At 36.1% G+C, this 13,187-nt stretch overlaps 1 protein-coding gene across 1 annotated transcript in view; it reads left to right on the top strand.

Moving 5' to 3' along the window:
* The window catches only part of LOC307121780 (uncharacterized protein), a gene marked incomplete at its 3' end in the record, with an annotated part of 187,655 nt that overhangs the window by 349 nt on the left and 174,119 nt on the right, over positions 1-13,187 (top strand). The window contains exon 2 of the mRNA XM_079809537.1: positions 83-214. The remainder of the gene's footprint in view (positions 1-82; positions 215-13,187) is intronic.

Below are 13,187 nucleotides of genomic sequence, written 5' to 3'. Positions count from 1 at the left end.
GTCAGTTTTATTAATAAAAAAGCAGGTTTTTACCTCAGATTATGAGGTAAATGGACTATGAGACTTGATGTTATTCCTGCAGGGGGCGCTGAAAAACCAGTTCTGTAGAGAAACTGATGAGAGAACTCAGAAAGGAAGATCTGAGCTTTTGATGAGCAAGGTGCCATTTCAGAGCAGGACAAAGAAACATCTGCAAATATTGCCATTATTCAAGGTAAGTTAGTGAATGTTTCAATTTGTAAATTAAAACCAATGTTTAAGTGTCATGTTTCCAGGGATAACAGGAGATTAATGTAGCTAACTAATAGACCTTTAGTGAACTTTACGCGTCTGACACGAGGCTCTGAGCTTTAGATTACAGGAAATCCTCTCAATAAAGATCTATCACCTCATTTTCAAATCTGTTTTATAAAATATGTTTTGTGAGCTGAACAGATGGCACACTGTAGTATTTCTACAGTATCACATCACTGTAAAAAAAATTATTTGGAAAAATTGTGAAAATTGATCATTACTGGCTCAATAAATGACCAAATAATTATCCCCAAAACGATGTATTGTACTAATCATAGCAAGGTCTTCACTCAAAATTACAATTGTATATTCACCGAACATATTTAATTGTGCTCAGTCAATCTATGAAGTCGAAGTGAAAAATCCATGTTGGCTGAACAAGCTACGTCCGAAAAACGGTATACGCATGCGCAAAATGCGCTTGAAGAAAACCGTTAGTGTGCAGATTTCAAATGCGGAGCGCGGGAGCGGCAGGTGCTGAAGACCGAAACAGACATTCCCAAGAGAATAGAAATATTCATCTCACAAAGACATTGGTGAGTATTGAGCACTGAAATTATTCTCCAGACTTTTGCTTTATGACCCGGTATGAAGTTTAAAAGACATTTTGTAGAATCTCAAGTTAATGCATTCATTGGTTTCATGCGTGTGTTCTCGTTTACCTCGTTTACTCTAATGGTAGCCAATAGGGTGACCCTATGGGATCAGTTTCCCGCCAAATTTATTGCAGTCACGCATAAAAAAATAATAAGCATGAATCAAAATTTTAAAAGCACATGTGAAAATATAACGCACAAAACTGAAAAATCAATGCAAAATTAACCAGAATCACAAACAACGCAGTCAAGGAAATAAAAATAATAAGCACAAATCAAATATTTAAACAAGTTTAAAATTATATTGCTCAAAACTGAATCATGAATTCAAAATTATCCAAATCGCTCACAAAATCATGTTTTCTGCTCTTATTTTAATTTTTTGCATGTCCGTGCTCTTTTCTCCTTTGCTCTTGTTTCCACATTCTGTGCTTGCGGTTTCAAATGTTGCAGTTCAAGTTTCATGTAAATTAGGGGCGGGTCTTAGCATCACCATTGGTCCACTAGTTTTAGATTGACAGCTCATCCTCAAGCCAATCAATTGAAGAGAGAAGTTGACGTCACTCCAATGCGACTCATGCCGCAGTTCAGCCAGCCGCTGTTGAGCTATATACGAGTATAACGTGTTCTATATCTGCAAGGAAATACATTATTGTATTGTTATAAATATAATCTTAGGACTCTCTCCTTTTGTATGATAGACGTTTTAGGGGGGTTTCCTCACAATTAAAGCAGTAAAATGAACATGATCACGACTGGGTGCTTAAAGCTTGGCTGTGAGCGAAACGCTTTCACTATCCGTGCGTCACTATGCACGGATGGGCTTTTATTTTATCCGCAACCTTATCACAAAATCCGTCGGCCCCAACGTTTTTTGACCAATGTTCAAAGCTGCACCCGCCCGCCATCCGCTGATTGTAGCTAAAGCCTTGTTGGGCGATGCAAGGCGATGCTGACGCCAGCAATCGTAATGCAAGGGACTGGCCTACATTAAACCTTTAACTAAAATAGTTATTGAGCTGTTTACACTGTCATATACAATAAAAGAGCCTGCACAGCGACAGGAAAGGAAAATAACGCAAAAAACCTGCCTACCATAGCCTATAGAGAATTTGACTGAAGGAGCTCATGCACCGCTCACTGGTAAAACGACGTGCGCTCAAATCCCGCTCCAACATGACATTTCTCTGTACTGTAGCCTACTTTACTTGTTTTAGTTTCATATGTTTAAATATTATAATGTTATTTTTTTCATTTCATTTAGCCTACGTTGATTATGAAATATTATTATGATATATGTGAGAAAACATGGGGGACAGAAATTATTTCGTTTTGTATAAATTGTTTCTTCATTTTAATCAACGTTTTGTCAACCAATTTCGAGGATTTAATAAATAATAAGCAAATATAGCAGACAATGGCATGGAGGCACCAGCGCAGCACGAACGGCTTAAATTAACAACTAGGAAAAAAAACTTTAGCTGGGGGCAGCCCTAGCTATACATTTCATATATATATATAGGAAATATTACTGCTCAGGCATTCTGTATGCACACCGCTACGGTCACAATATGACCTCATGTATGTTTTAAAAACATAATTCAACATATAAATATTAAGCCTTTTTTTAATGGCCACGTAAACAGGGTTTTTCCTGGGTCAAAAATGGTCTTCGGTGGTGGCTGACAGACATGGTCACACACACACACACGCACGCACAGTAAAAAAGTTCCCTACCCACGTGATCTGCAAGTGCAATACTGACAAAACATTTTAAATAAATTCAAAGAAAATTTGTAATTTTTGCTTATCTTATTTTGATACCTTGATGTTTGTTTTTGTTCCTCATTTTTACACTATTTACTGATAGTTGTTTTGGTATATAATCATATCAATATTAAAAAGTAGTATTAAAAATGAACAAATAGCCTAATTTTCTGCTATATACAATTTCATAAATTTCATCAGCTAGCTAACCACAACTTTGTTCTGGGTTCACTCCAGTCTAAACTAAATGATTTTAGGCTATTTATTTTACTACACATTGTCCAAATAAATAAGCTGAAAGACTGTGGATGATTAAAGCTAATTCTTACTATCCACTCTTGCTAAAGTGGGTAAGCACACTTGTGTTCTCATTTCAAGTGTTCTGAGTAAATGATTCAACTGATTCATGAGTTCAGTGTTGGACTGATCCGTTCTAACCAGTCGTTAAAATGATTCGGTTCAAAGGAGTCATTAGGTGGCGAATCGGACATTGGCTGACGCGCTGTGTGTGAATCCCGTCTGTTAGAACATCGCGAAAGATTTGTCAACACACAGAAAACACTTCATAACCGGATAGGATTTGTTTCACGTTTATTGAAAGTATGCTTTATGTCAGCTGGTCAGAGAATCAGTCAATGTTTTTTGAGCGCATTTCACACCCAGCGGTAATTAAAGGAAAACATCGTCTGATAGCGCCACGTGCAACATGGATTCGGTCTTCCGACCTTTTGATTTTGATTAACGTAATATGTGAAATATTAGAAAGCTAAGAATGCTTATTTTGAAGACAGAGAGCGTGCGAGCGGGGGAGGAGCTCTGATCGTTCTCTCTGTCACTCAGTTAACGCAAGGGCAGCGGTCATCTATTCTACATCACTCCTAAATCACAATAACTCATCAAATAAGGCTTTGGCGGGACAACAATTTGTTTTGGCGGCCGCCAAAAAATTTTCAATGTAGGAAAAACCCTGCGTAAAGTGTAGGGGAGTAGAACCTAATGCGGGGTTAGTTGTAACGCGCATGTTTTAACCCTTTCCACACATACCAGAATTACAAAACTTAGTGTATTTACTAGTTGCCATATCAACATTATTTAGAGAAAAAATTGCGCCAAAATTAAAAAATTTCTGGAAGATATTACTGAACATATTGAACGTATTTAACCATAGCAAAAGTACATTTCTTACTTAAAGGTGAACTATGTAGGATTTTTGCAGTAAAACATCCAGAAACCACTAGGCCAGTGTTATATATTTTGTTCAGTTGAGTACTTAGAATATCCCAAATGTTTTCAACTATTTGTAAATCGTGAGAAAATTGCTATTTTAACCAATGAACCGGGACGTGTGAGCATGTGTGCGTGTGAGGGAGTCGCCTGTCGATTGCGCCATATCTGCGTCACCCTCGGTTTCCGGTTTTATTTAGCAGAAACACTTTACTCTCACTGCATGGTGAACAAGTGTCATAGCAGCCGCCGAGCGAACGTCATAACTTCCTTTTCAACACACTCAGATATATCTAATACGATAAACAGAGCTGCGTTACCTCACACTCAGCACTGGAGAAGAGGAAGTGCCGCCGGCAACCGTGTCATAATAAAAGTCCCGCCAGCGACTATGCCATAATAACAGTCCCGCTCTTCAATCGCTCCTGCGGCCTTGCTCAGCTCCACAACACTCGGTCCTGCTCTGCTTCAGACTACAGTAATGTTAATAATCACATCCATGAACATGATTTCTGCCTGAGTCCTATCCTGACTGTTTTCCACCGGCTGTGAGGTGAAGACCACATGTCCCGAGATTCTGCGCTCAAACGTGGCGTCATCAAACTACGCCTTTGTTTTGAACAGGCGACCTCTGGTGGACGGAAAAGTTACATAGTGTAGCTTTAAGTTTAGTTTTCATCTCTGTTTTTTTGTGTTTATTTAAAATAAGACAAATCCGATATTATTTTAATCTTATCTGTTATTTAACAGTTGCTATTGTTCTTTAATGCTGATCTAACCAGCAGAAGACACAAGCCAAGATTTAAATCCAGTTGCAGATGGGGTGTGTTAACACTGCGTTACAATGAGCCCCTATTAGAAGTATGCCATATATTATATACTTTTATGAATTCTTTTGAGAATGAGAAAAGGGTGAATAATGTCTGAGAGTTAATGTTCAGAAATTATTCATTATTATTGTTTTGAATTATGCTGTATAGCTGTATTTAGCGATGTGTTTATAGTCAAACTCAAAAATGCTTATATTTTTAATGATTAAAAAATGCCATTATTTTATTTTAAAAAGTTAATAATTGTATTTTGTTGACAAAATATTTTAGTTTGTCTTGTATATTTTTTTGATCAGGTAACATTTTAAGCTGTTATTTGGTCATGTTACATTGTGCCCCACCTATGGGGCATGTTGTCACATTTCACTTCCATTCTTTCGGGGTAAATCAAGAAAAAAGTAAACACTGTATTAAAGAAACAAAACCACATAATTGTACTAGACATGTGTGCAATTAATGTGGGGAAAAAATAAATAGCCTACTCTGAACCCCAAGTGGATTTACACAAACTGGGAAAGTCGAAAAGCGTTAGGTTGTGCCCCGCTCTCCCCAACAAATAAATTACTAAATGCTAAAAATAAATACATGTAAATTAACTCAAATTTGCAGCACCTCCACTTCCCGTGCTGCTAGCCTATATTGGCTATGAATAGCCTATATTGTACCCCAGAATATCAGCAGGGAACGGATCGGCGCACAGGGACAAAAATAAATAGACACCATAAATAAAACGCACATCGTCAAACCTGACGTTACCTGAATGTTACTGTACAATTTTATCATTGTAATAAACGCAATTTGGCACATCATTTCAACATCCTGCTATTTATCCTACTACCAATTAATGCCTATTCTAAAAAGAATAAAATAACAAGTCATTCACATTATAGGCTAATTAACTCTACGCACTGTCATGTCAGGGTGACTACTAGGACGAGCCTGAAGAAATTAAACCGTTATTTTGACTGCATGGGAAGAGAGCGCGTCTTCGCCTAACAATCAATAAACAATGGAGCCTTGATATTAAAGAAAAAACAGACTCTATTCGTTCACTGAAATTCGCTGAAAGTCCACCGCACAACTGTGCAACGCATGTTCACATTTTTAATTGTCCATAACAACTCCAAAACTTGCCTGCTTGCCTTGCACGTCTAATTAATGGGCAAAGTTTTCCGACTATATTTTCGTTTTCTGCTGTGGATGTTATTGAATTTGTATAAGTTTAGCTCTTGCGTTCTCTCTTTTAAATGCCTATTCCCTGAGTGACTACAATGACTGGCTGTTTTAAGATATAACTAATATCGAAACAAAACCCAGTGTACGGGCTCCCTTGCAGGTTTGCTTAGTGGCCTACCAGGCGCTGCAACAATATTTAACAATGTAGGCCTATGTTTTTTTAATAATTAATTTGAATGGTTGAACCACCCGCCCGAATTTAAAATATTAAAATATCATTTTTCGTCACGTCATCCGCCCGATCCGCGGAGTCCGCGGCTGTAACCACCCACCGCGCATCTCTAAGGCCCACTGTTTGTTCAAGGAAATATATTTGTTTACAATCATGAATATATTAAATATATCAATTTACACAATCAACATTTTAGAGGGGTTAATCATGACCCCAAATAGTTGGTCAGTGCCACTCTCATTCCAAAGAAATATTTTTCACAGCCAGTGGTGGAATGTAACCACATATGAATAATAAACATTATCGCATCTATAAAACACGTCAAAATGAAGCACAACGAGAACACGTATGTTCAAATATTATAATTTTTTTTATTTATTTAATCTATGTTGATTATGAAAGTGAACAGGATAAGATGTGCAATGTGTCAGAAGACATGGGGGACAGAACTGATTTTGACACAACTTTTTTTTGACAAAACAAGTTGTTTTGTTGAAAGCCTTTCTTTTCAGTGAATTTCGTTTTAAATAAATTGTATCTTAATTTTAATCAATGTTTTATCAAACATTTGCCTGGATTTAATAAACAATAAGCAAATATAGCAGAGTAAGCCGACAATGACAGGCGCCAGCGCTGTGTGAACAACGACTTAAATGAATGAATAGGCTACTAGAATTTTTATTTTATTTTTATTTTTTAGTTGGGGGCAATCCTAGCTATTTCAGATAGCCTATATTCGAACCAGCGCATGTCACAAAGGGCTTTCTGGGTTGAGGGTGCTGCGAGCGGAATGAGCTTCAGAAATTAAATAAATCTTCAGAAAGTCGCTCTGGAGGAAAATTACCGCTCTTTCTACGCAAACTGGGCCACAGATGGTAAGCACAATTACATTAACCCAAAACTAAATTAATTAAACTTTTTAAAATTATTAGAATAGACATTAATAGAATAAATTGTCATGCAAGTAGGCTACTTTTCAAATCAGGTACTCTTTTACTTAAGTAGGGTTGTCATTGTGGTACTTTTACTAAAGTCAATATGTCTCTGGTTATTTGTAGCCTATTACTTCCACCACTGGTGATAGCGAACGCATTATAGCTCAACAGGCTGCAGTAAGTGTAAGTCAAGCGTCAGTAAGTGATAATGTTAATTTTACTGCTTTAATTTTTCCTAGTTGTTAATTTAAGCCGTTCGTGCTGCGCTGGTGCCTCCATGCCATTGTCTGCTATATTTGCTTATTATTTATTAAATCCTCGAAATTGGTTGACAAAACGTTGATTAAAATGAAGAAACAATTTATACAAAACGAAATAATTTCTGTCCCCCATGTTTTCTCACATATATCATAATAATATTTCATAATCAACGTAGGCTAAATGAAATGAAAAAAATAACATTATAATATTTAAACATATGAAACTAAAACAAGTAAAGTAGGCTACAGTACAGAGAAATGTCATGTTGGAGCGGGATTTGAGCGCACGTCGTTTTACCAGTGAGCGGTGCATGAGCTCCTTCAGTCAAATTCTCTATAGGCTATGGTAGGCAGGTTTTTTGCGTTATTTTCCTTTCCTGTCGCTGTGCAGGCTCTTTTATTGTATATGACAGTGTAAACAGCTCAATAACTATTTTAGTTAAAGGTTTAATGTAGGCCAGTCCCTTGCATTACGATTGCTGGCGTCAGCATCGCCTTGCATCGCCCAACAAGGCTTTAGCTACAATCAGCGGATGGCGGGCGGGTGCAGCTTTGAACATTGGTCAAAAAACGTTGGGGCCGACGGATTTTGTGATAAGGTTGCGGATAAAATAAAAGCCCATCCGTGCATAGTGACGCACGGATAGTGAAAGCGTTTCGCTCACAGCCAAGCTTTAAGCACCCAGTCGTGATCATGTTCATTTTACTGCTTTAATTGTGAGGAAACCCCCCTAAAACGTCTATCATACAAAAGGAGAGAGTCCTAAGATTATATTTATAACAATACAATAATGTATTTCCTTGCAGATATAGAACACGTTATACTCGTATATAGCTCAACAGCGGCTGGCTGAACTGCGGCATGAGTCGCATTGGAGTGACGTCAACTTCTCTCTTCAATTGATTGGCTTGAGGATGAGCTGTCAATCTAAAACTAGTGGACCAATGGTGATGCTAAGACCCGCCCCTAATTTACATGAAACTTGAACTGCAACATTTGAAACCGCAAGCACAGAATGTGGAAACAAGAGCAAAGGAGAAAAGAGCACGGACATGCAAAAAATTTAAATAAGAGCAGAAAACATGATTTTGTGAGCGATTTGGATAATTTTGAATTCATGATTCAGTTTTGAGCAATATAATTTTAAACTTGTTTAAATATTTGATTTGTGCTTATTATTTTTATTTCCTTGACTGCGTTGTTTGTGATTCTGGTTAATTTTGCATTGATTTTTCAGTTTTGTGCGTTATATTTTCACATGTGCTTTTAAAATTTTGATTCATGCTTATTATTTTTTTATGCGTGACTGCAATACATTTGGCGGGAAACTGATCCCATAGACCACCCGTCCCGCGTAGCGCGTGCGCGCACAGCGTTTGAAGCCCAATTCATGCGTCCCGCGAATTGAGACCGTGTCACGCATAATCAATGCTTGCTCAAAAAAAAAAGTTGGTCGCTCTATTTCCTCGAGCCCCAGGCAGCCAAATGAACATTACTTCAATCCTAGTTCCCACACGAACATATTAAGTATTCAGTCCATTTTATCACGAAATTCAAACGATAAATGCCGTTTTAACGCTCTATAATATGACGTGACTGATGGCGGGTATCAGTTCAACTTCAAGCGGCAGCGCGAGTGAACGCGATCAGGAACAGATGATTGCGTTCACTGGCGAGCCGCGCGCTGCCGCTTGAGAAAGAATAAATATTATTAATATCTTAAGGTATGTTGAGGATACATTACAACTTACTGAAACGTATCATATGTTGTGTAATCGCTCCATCTGTGTTTCAACCGCGGAAAGACAATAAAACAGCTTGTAGACAATGTCTTGTAGAATTCGTTTACCTCAGAAGTCAGTGTCCACAGCTGTGAGTTCACTAGAGAGATTAACTCTTTCACTGAATACATGCACTATATTAGCCTATAGTTTCATTATATTAGCCTATATATATATATATATTCATTATATACTACTTAGCCTGTTAGTGATGTCTTGTTTAATTAATGTATGTTTAAATAAACCTGTCATGAAAATTACAGCCACTAAATGATTATATTTCAACAACAAATTTGAGAAAAAATAATAATAATTAGATTTAGAAGTTAATGCAAAAACTGCCTTATGTGAAGCTTATGTGTTGATTATTATATCTAAAAATAAATAGCAACTGAATTTATGCTAATAGTTTGGGCTCTGTTGTTAATCTTTAATAGCAATATGTAAGTAAGGGCTCCCTATATAGTTTACAGCATTATCTTTAAGAAACTTTTAGTTCTAACTGAATTAATTTAAGGACAGACAACATTTTTTTCTCATTTAACCACTGTTGAATAAAATGCAATTTTGTAAAACTGAACCGAACCTGAACCGTGACTTCAAAACCGAGTTACGTACCGAACCGTCAGTTTTGTGTACCGTTACACCCCTAGTATTGGTCAATCTCAGGTAACTTTATTTAGTTCTTTACAAGGTTTCTAAGCAGAAGATGGATGTATGTTTTCTCAGTCCTGTTACCAAAACTCATGTGCCATTTGAAAAAGCATGTTTAAAATCATGTCAATTAATTCCTTTTTTTTTCCTTCAAGATAGTAAATATTTTAAAGAAATTGATGGTTATATGTTCAAATAATTAATATTTGTGATTTAAAAAAACACTCTATATGAAGGTGTATTTTAATAAAAAACACAAATATTTTGTTTCATTTTAAAGAAGACTGAAGCCACAAGTTTATTATTTTTTTAAATAATTAGTTGTATTAAACAATTGTATAAATGATGGACCAAATCAAAACTGATGAAAACAGTTGTTTAACAATTTTGTTTTAGAAAAAAAGTACATTTTTGTAACAGGAATGACCACTTGGTAGCAGGAATGAAGACTGTGTAACAGGAATGAGTGTCCATACGTGTGTGTGTGTGTGTGTGAGAGAGAGAGAGAGAGAGAGAGAGAGAGAGAGAGAGAGAGAGAGAGAGAGAGAGAGAGAGAGAGAGAGAGAGAGTGTCCATAGCCATGTGTGTGCTAAATGTCAAATTTTTTCCTAATTTCAACTGTAAAACTCATAAATCAGGTGAATATTATATATAAACTAATATTCACAATTTTAAATCAACAAAACAGAGGACTCTACTCACTCCTGTTACTTTTACTCAGTCCTGTTATTTTTCATATGAGTAACAGGACTGAAAGTCACAGGATTGAGTTTTTAAGCAAAAAATAAGCAAACACATGCCAAATTGCCACTTGGCTAAGTAGCTAATAGCATGAGGACACTGAGAAAATTGTAGTGACTTACCTAAAGTTAATATTTTTTTAAATAAACAAATCACCTCTAAGAAATAATTTAGGTAACAGGACAGTGCGTTGAGAAATGACCTTCCTAGTCAAAGTTACAATTTCATCAAATATACAGAAATAAAAATGAGAGGACTTACTTTTGGTCTTCCCATGGCCTACATAAGATCCAGATGATGCAACATCCTTTTGAAAAGCTGGTCTAGTGGCATGATGCAAGTTTTTAGAGGGGGCAATGTGTGAGGATAACAGGACTGAGTGAAAACCTGGGGACACGACTAAAATGTGTATTTTATATAACATATTATGGATTTTTTATAAAAAATATATGTTTTAAGCATAGATGGTATATGGAGTCACACAACAATGCAAAAAAATGTGGTTCTTCAGAGGTGCTATATAGCACCTTAGTCAAAGAACCGGTGAAGAACCTCTGAAGAACCACCGAAGAACCAAAATTTGTGTTATATAGCACTAAAAAAGGTTCCCCTATGATTACGAGCCAAGAACCATTTTTGGTGCCATATAGAACCTTTTTTTTTTTTTAGAGTGAACTGCAATTCCTGTTAATCCTATAATTTTATATTATAATTTATTTAAAGTGAATAAATTGTAATGAAAAATAAATAAAATTATAGCTAAAGTAAATCGTAAGTGGAAGTGCATCTGTCAATTAATTGAATGTTCAAAATATTATGAATCTTTATTTAGAAAAAAAATACACAGTGGTAGGCCTATTCATGAGCATACATCAGCAATTACACATGTTTAGGGGAATAGGGCAATACCATGTAAGGTGCTGTGTGCTAGAAATGTGTAAACCACTATCAGTGAGTCTGCCCGTGGGGTGGGGGCACCGCTGCGCCAGGCAGTGTCCCACATTGTCCCTCAGAAACATACCCCTTGTCCCCCCTTGGGCTTATTAGCAGGTGGTCACCCTAGTAGCCAATAGTTTTATTTTCCTCATGTCTTATATGTCTAAAACAATAGGTAATAAGTAAATTAAGTCATTTGTGTGATATGTGCGCCACAGGGCTGTGCAGAGAGTTCTTCAGGGGCAGGGGCTCAAATGTAAAAAAGGGGCAATATGTAAATATATATATATATATATATATATATATATATATATATATATATATATATATATATACTTATGCTCATCAAGCCTGCATTTATTTAATCAAAAATACAGGAAAAACAGTAGCCTAATATTGTATAATATTATTACAATGTTCTTTTTAACTTTTAAAGAGTATCACAGTTTCCATCATTGACATTAAATCCTCATATTAGAATGATTTCTGAATGATCATGTGACACTGAAGAGTGGAGAAATGATGCTGAAAATACAGCTGTGATCACAGGAATAAATTATATTTTAAAATATTTTAAAATAGAAAACCATTATTTTAATAATATTTCACAATATTGCTGTTTTTTATCAAATTAATGCAGGCTTGATGAACATAAGAGACTTCTTTCATAATGCTGCATAATATTCAAAAATCATGTAACCATTTCGCCAGCCTACACTTCACATAATAGGCCTGTAGGTGCCGGTGTCACTTGGGTTTTGTTAACTTTTATAGTTTCATGAAATAGTAAACGGTGTATCAATCTACATAAATACAAGTGAATTTAACACTACTTACCATTAATGCAACTTTTGCTGCTGCTGCATGGTTTTGTGGAGGGATTTGTTTGTTGTCAGTTAAAATCCATTTTGTCAGTGATGCAATTAATAAAATGAGACAAACCGCCGGAAATCGTTCCATAAACGTTAGTTCGTCTGTCCATGTCATTTTCAACCAATTTATGAATAAGAACAGAAAATTACCGCTTCACATCGCCCAATGGAATTTGAACTTGCTTTGCCAGATCACGATTGGTTGGTGTATATACATGACAAACGGGCATTGGTGAATTGTGTAATACTTTAAAATATATCATATAGATTTGTAATTAAATCAACACATTAGCTCTGATTATGGTTTAAAAAAAAAATATTGGTTTATTTTTTCCCGTAAGGCCACACACTCTCTGAAAGGACCATATTTGGCTCTAGAGCCGTTTCCGAACAGTGGAAAATCAGCTGTCAATCAAAACGCACGTAACCCATAGCAACGCGTTATGGCAACGCCTCAACAGAAATTGCCCGACTTTTGAGCCGTTCGTTACTATTGTATAGCCTACATTGTCATGTTATAATAATCACATTTATTTAGTTTTATTGACCATGATATTATCATTGATATTTGTCTGAGAGGGGCACTTTTGATTCATTTTGAAAAAGGGCCGGGGCTCGAGCACCCAAAGATGTTCGTTTTTATTTTTATTTGCAGGTTTTTAGCCTATGCAGTGCCGCGTTTTCTTCACCACATTAAGACTGTTATGCAGAAGACTTCTTGAATGTTTTCAGAGTTTTTCCTTATTGAAAATAAGGTATTTTCACCAAATATCCTGTTGGAATTTACTTGTTAATTAAGTAATGTGATAAAATGTCAACCCTGTTGTCTGTGTTCTGTATTTTGCTTAATATATTTAGGCTATGTTTTTAGTCATTTTTGTCTTTTGG

This window comes from Gobio gobio (assembly GCF_949357685.1).
Source record: "Gobio gobio genome assembly, chromosome: 25".
Taxonomy (NCBI): domain Eukaryota; kingdom Metazoa; phylum Chordata; class Actinopteri; order Cypriniformes; family Gobionidae; genus Gobio; species Gobio gobio.
The sequence above is the reverse complement of the archived record's forward strand: the minus strand, read 5'-3'. Positions and strand labels throughout refer to the sequence as shown.